This window comes from Eumetopias jubatus, unplaced genomic scaffold (assembly GCF_037043125.1).
Source record: "Eumetopias jubatus isolate StellerSeaLion01/CBP00866 unplaced genomic scaffold, mEumJub1_p1.0 scaffold_9, whole genome shotgun sequence".
Lineage (NCBI taxonomy): Eukaryota > Metazoa > Chordata > Mammalia > Carnivora > Otariidae > Eumetopias > Eumetopias jubatus.
Genome location: NW_028274815.1, coordinates 61,709,750 through 61,716,759, shown reverse-complemented (window position 1 = coordinate 61,716,759; position 7,010 = coordinate 61,709,750).

The following is a 7,010-nucleotide window of genomic DNA, read 5'->3' as shown; positions in this document are numbered from 1 at the left end:
TTTATGAGTCACTTGCAGAGAATAAGTTGAAGCTGCAAGATTTGGGGGGAAATTATTCCACATGGCGATTATTTGGGGGAGTGATTATGCATGCACACCTGATCACAGCGTCACCTATTCCAGCTCATCTGACATGATAAAACATGGCAATTTTCTCTATTTCCCTTTGCTTGCACAACAGAAACTGATGCACACAACCTCACACCATTCATTTTTAAATGGGCTTCCTTGTCAGAGGCATTCCTCCCTTTCCCACTCTAGCTCTGACTTCTGGAGGTATTATACAATGATTTATGTAAATGCCTTGATGACTGCAAAGGGAAATGAGGAACACCAACACTAACGATCTACAGTAGAAAAGAACAGCTTTCGGAAAGGTTCCCCACCCCCCCAACCCCCGACAGGATGGGCTTTGCTCCTGGAGGATACCTACCGCCTCCGCCCCCACTGCCACACACAGGATTTAAATTAGGGTGGCGGCCTCCTGGCTGTTCTAGCCCCATTTTCCTGTACCGGAATGTCTTCAGAAAAGGCGGGCTTTCTCTCCTGTCTCCGGAGCTCCCAGAGTCTTTGAGCTCCCCTGGAATTCCCGCGACACTTGCAGTGATGGGGCCTCAGCCACCTCCCCGGGCAGTTCACTTCGGTGCCTAATTGCCCTTACTGGGAAGAAATTTTTCCTAATGTCTCCTAACCGACATTTTCCCCTTTCCTTGTTTCAAGCCGTTACTTCTTATTAGACCATTCTCAACCACTGCAAGCAATCCTCTTCTTTCCTTAAAATTATTATTGCTCAAATATTTGTAGACAGTTAGCATAGGCTTCCATCTCTCCAGCTCCTTTTCCTGAAAGCTTTAAATGTTATGTTCCTTTAACCTTTCTTTATAGGTCGCCTCTTCTAATCCTTTTATCTTTTTTGTCACCCTTCTCTGAGTTCTCTCTAATTTACAGTATTGATGTTCTCTTTATAATGAGGTGCCCCAAACAGTATGCCGTGCTCCGTAAGCGGCTGCCGGGAGAGGCATGATTACAGGAACTCCATTTTCCTATAAGCAACACCCGCCTTGTATGCTGTGTGCCTCAGTAGAGCATTTGTCTTCTTCGCAGACGCACTGTATTATCTAAATACACTATCAGTCCCAATTCCTTCTCCCATCTGTCTCTTGAAGACATATTCACCTAATCCAGTGTTTTTACTCTTCTTCCTACCTGCCCCCGGAGCCCCAAGCCCCCACACCAGGATTGTTCACAACTTGAATCCAAGACTCCCTGGTCAATTAAAAGAAAGCTTTAACTCCTTCAGTTATCAAGGCTCTAGTCTATAATAAACTAGACACAGGTAATCGTTAGCCATGACCCTTTTATTTACAATACCATCAGATTGGGTTTATTTTTACAGCATTGTTAGACATTAAGAGCAAAGCTTCTGTCTTCATCACATTGGTTTTACTGTGGGTTAGGACCTACGGTGCCCCACTTCATTTCCTGAGACCCGAGCAATGAGCACAGAATCATTTCTAGTAAGTTCTGACTCTGATTAAAAAACAATCTTTATGAAATAGAAGCTAATAAAATTGCTTTCCTAATTACCCTGAGCTAGTTCATTTCCCAGCAAATATAATAAAATAGAGTTACTTGGCTCCGATTCACAAAATCTGAACCCAAGCTCATTATTAAGGCATTTAGCAGGGAAAAAAGCATGTGTGCATAAGATGCTGTCCCATCAAGCAGAATGCAAGAAACCTTTTGAAGTTTAGACCTTTGAAGTTTGAAGTTATTGCATTTTTTTTTAATGCAGGTATTTCTGCTAGGAAAAAATATACATCAGAGTCATTTATATTAATGGAGCAGGGTACCTATACTAGCATAATCTTTGGAGGAGCTTTTTTGTTGAGAACAGCAAATCTTTATTTAAGAAAAATATTTAGATCCTTTGCATTGTACTCGCTAATCTACAGGGCTATTATACAAGGCAGCGAGACTTTTACGTAATAGAATAGAGTAACTCATGTCCCAAGGCTATTTCTGCCGTGACTTATGCCACTCACAAATCTCTTTCATCTGTTTAAAGCGTGAGAGTCTGATGACTATAAATGTATGAAAATGTTTGGGGATTGTTTTATTTTCCCCTAAATGTCCTATCATTCATTAACATGGACATGATTTGCTAATATTTCTAATGCATGCATGAATACTCCACTAACAGAGGTTTAAAATGCTCCATTCCCAGGAGGGAAAAAAAGACAATTACCAAAATTGAGAGACTTTAAGAAGAGCACATCTATTAACGAAAAGGGAGACGGTTACATGGCAGAATCAGGTAAGCCAAAGAATGAAATCTCTCCTCTGTTCTATAATGTGCACATACCCATTTTATGTGACAGCGCCAATAGAGTTACAGCTCAGGGTAACTCTAACACCAAAGTAAATACAGCCAGGATTGACTCACGAAGGCGAGCCAAGCTGCTCTGGCCAGTAACGGAGATGCGAAAATCTTTTCTCCTCTTTGGGTATTTGCCTGAAACCAATCTCTTAGAGCTCAGTCTCGCAAATCTAAAATGGGGAAAGAAATTGCCTGTGTCTTCTACCAGGAAGTGCAGCTCTTCTTGGGAAAATTTGTGAAATTCCACCCCCTGGGCAAAAACCATGGCTTTTTGTCAATATGCCCTGGGTGGAAATCTGACATTTCCATAATGATATGACAGATTTCCATCTGGGAAAACTGCCTTCTGTTTTCACAATGAATTTGAAGCAAGAATGAAAAATCTTTCACTTTGTCTATAAAACTATTTAAAAGAAAAAACTCTGTACTTTTCCTGCCTTGAAATAATGGAGTGGGTATTAAATGAGAAAAATCTGTAACTCTTTTGAGTTCAATCAAATCGTCAGCAATACTTAGAAAGAAAAGAAGGGAACTATGTGGTGAATAAATCCTTCCGGACAAATTTGTTACTGTTTTTTGATAGTTACCAGCAGATGAAAGGAATAATGTATATCTAGCAATCAGTGAATGTGCATCAACAGTATACAGCTGGAATTCAAGAGAAGATTGACAGAGGGCATCAGTAAGTCTATTTTGTAAAACTGGTTCTAATTGATTTCGATAGGAGTATTGTCATATGGATTGAAAATTTGCTGAAAGATGATAAACAAAGAATAGCAATGAATGAAAAGCAAAGGGGATGACATCGAGGTTAATGTGAGTTTTGATCTCATTTCTCATTTTTAGAAATGCAATGGGAGAGGAGCAACCTGGACAAAAATGAAATATGCAAATGTGCTAAATGAATGGTATAACAACTGCCAACAAAAACTGAAAAATGGAATTTCCTTAGAGAAGTGGTTGGTGGAGGTCTGCAGGGAGAGGGGAACAGAGACATCAGCTGGGCCTGGGAAAGCTGGAGCAGGGACGTTTTAGGGGAAAACTATCTAATACACAAAATGAACGAGCAGCTCCACTTCTCAATATGGACCCACTCTCCATCTCAGTCCTTTGAATTGCTGGTTGTTTTGTTTGGTTTGCCAGCGTGGGGGATGGGGCTCCACTCACTCTCCCTTGTCCCTCCTCTTCCTGAAGTTGGAAAATCTGAGTGAAAATCAGGAGATCTAGGGTGGGCTGGGTTTTCTTTCTTCTATGCAAAGTTAAGTCTGGATTACCAGACTCTCTGAGAAGAAAAAAAAAGGGAAAAAAAAAAAACTCCAAAACAAAAAACAGAAACATTTCCCTTAGTGCCTAATGCCAACAGACTCTGCGTTTTCTTCTCACCACCTGAGAAGCCGGAAGCTGCTATTGCAGCTTTTTGTTGTTAGTGTGGTTTGCTCATATTTTTAGCGGGACCTGTAGAGTAAGACCATCCTGCGGATTTGAAGGCCACCAACCCTTGCAGAGTCAGCACTCACCTGGAGGGAAATTTCAGAAGGAAGCGGAGGTGCAAGAGTGGGGGAAGTGGTTTGTCTGGGAGAGGCAAGCCTGCCCTGATGATTAACACCAGGTCGACGTGCTGAGAGAAAAACGACACAGACACAGAGACCGTGCGGCATCCGGTTTGCCGGCACATCCTAATGAGCACGATGGTCAAATGCCCTGGGTTTGCCATATGTTGCGGCCATATGCATATCTGGTGAACCAGATGCCCTGTTTTTTGTTCCCCCATATTGCACCATTTTTCTCACAGCATAAAGACATGGCTTAAGTGAGAAGCAGGAGGGGGTGTGGGGTAAGCAATGAGAGCTTGTTATTCCAAAAGGTTGTCGGACAGAAAACATCAGGAAATCCATCCATGCTCTCATTCTGCTTTCAAATATTTAATGAGCACCTACTAAGTTCAAGAAGAGCTTAAACGAAACCAGAGATGACAAATCTTTCCTGAGTTTAGTAAGGAGAGGTTAGACAGTCTCTGTGCACCTGCCACAGCTTCTCTCCATAAGCCCTCTAGTCATTGAGTAAAAGGATCTGCTGCAGTTTGCCACTTCTAACACGCATAAAGTCTCTAGAGATTAACAGGGGGCCACTTATACTCTGTGCCCAATGAAATAATGTTTAACCTCTGTTAGCCAACTCTCTCCCTCCAACCTCGAAAGGCTTGCACCATGCCTTCTGCCTTCTACGTGCCTCTCTATCATTGGGCACAATGTGACAATCACTCACATAGTTCCCTCCACCCAGAAGATCCTTCTCTACTCCAGTTCCTACCTACTCATTGCCCACTCATTCATCCATTTATTGGATATTTCTGAATGTTTTCTAATCTGACACTGTATAAGACCTGGTGGATAACACAGTAAGCAAAAGGAACACAGTCTCTACCCTTCTGGGGCTTACAATCTAGTGGCACAGACATTATTCCAACAGTGAAATAATGTGTGATTACAATGGGGAGACATGCCAAAAAGGCCGAGTCCTGGGAGCTACAAAAGTGTGAACCAGAGCAAGCCAATCCCAGCAGAACAAGAACACGTCACCATGATGGCGTCTCCTGCGAGGACGCCTTTCTGATTCCCCAAGCCAGGTGCGCATGTGTATGCCTGTGATCTCTCTCTGTCTCTCTCTGTCTGTCTCAGAATCCTAGAGCACACTGCTAAGCCCTTAACAAAGTCCATTCGTTTTACTTACAAATCAGTCTGACTTTCCTAACCCTCAACAGTACACATTACATGTCACCCCACCTTTGCATCCTTAACAGCGCTTCCCCCGCTCAATAAATATTAGCCGAAGTCCACTGACATCTCAATTACTCATCCATAGAGAAAAGAAATGGGAATAATATAAAACATCAGATAATCCAAAAATCCTTATGGCTAAATTTTGCCATTTCTTGGGCTCATATAGCTACCATGATACTTATCACAAGTTCCTGTTTGTTCACCACAAGCTTGTGAGCTCTTTGAGGGAGGGAATGGGTCTTCATGAAGGGAACTGGGTTTGAGCTGAGTTTAGAAGAAAAAAATATGGATCAGCCTGGCACAATTTCTGGCACCTCGTAGATTCTTTACACATGTCTATGAAACAAGTACACAAACACGTGCACGAAATAATGCTTAACCTCTGTTAGCCAGGTCTCCCCCTCCAACCTCAAAAGGCTCGCACTGTGCCTTCTGCCTTCTACATGCCTCTCTATCATGGGGCCAAAATGAGTACTCAACAGCTATTATTGATTTAGAAGTCAAGCCTGGGCCTCAGCAATGTACCATTCATTCCAGAAGACGCCATTCTCACTGTGGTATATGTGAATGGAGCCTCCCAGAAGCACCATACAGACTGCAATATAAATAGCGCCCCCTGCAGTTGTGCAACACAGAGGTCCTGCATCCAAACATTTCCTCTTCCAGGGAGGAATGCGAAATTTAGAGGAGGTAAGGGAATGGCCACAAACTGCACAACGAGCTCATAGCACAAGTGGAGCTATGTTTCTGACTCCCGGGCCACTACAACGAGTTGGCTTATATGTTTAAAGTGAAACTGAATTTAAAATAATTTATTTCAAGCACTTTTGACTCTCCTTGAAGTGAGTCCAGCCAGCCTGGAGCACCAACACAGCAAGGCTTGGAGTTATTACTCAAGTGAATTTCTGCTGTGAACCACAGTCAACATACTTATAAATCAGCCCTATAAACAGTCCCTTACATATGGCAAATACTCCAAGACCAATTGTAAAAAGTGTGATTTTCCTTTAGCCATATACCTCTTGAGAAAGAAAAGGATGGGGAAATTGGCTAAGGAAAAGGCCCAGAGGTTTGATTTAGGTACAATCCAGATTATTCTTATGCTTATCTTTGTTTACCCCCATTCTAGAATCAGCAGAGAGGAGGGTGTGCACACGGGGAGTGCAGCGAGGGGCCATGTCAGCTCTCCTTTGAAGCCCTAGGATTATGGATGATGGTCTCCGAGTAGAATTTCCTACTCAGGAATGCAAGAGAAATGATAGTAGAGCCTCAAAACAAACAGAATGAGTCTATTTATGGAAAAGTACAAGTTGTATAATACAAAATTGTTCTTAAAGTAATCTGAAGGAAACTAAAATTAGAATAAACAATCAGGCAGCCATTCTACCTTAAATCCCCAACATGATATTTCCATTCCTCCCGGTCACAGAGCTCTGAGTGGCATTCCAGCCCAGTCCCATTCAGCTCAAGTGAAGACAGGATCCAGGCCCTGGTGTCTTCTATTCCAACATTCCATCCTACGACGAAAAGTTTCCTTAGTGAAAAGGATTCTACAGATCAAGGGTTGGCCCTTTCTGTGGCAGATTCTAAAATGAGTCGTCTATATATTTTCTTCAGGTACTTGCAGAACGTGCAAGAGACTGCCATTTGATTTTCTGTAAATGGGTCATTTCTCAATTCCTAATTTAGAAAATTCACTCTTAGTATTTTCTTGCTCTGGGTATCTGGCAGGGAGTTGAGTGTGGGGAGTGTCAGAAGAAATATTACGCCATAAGTTTAAAAACATATTTAAATTATTCTCTTCTATTTTTGAAAGCCTTACATTATGTACCAGTATAACTGAGTTGGTT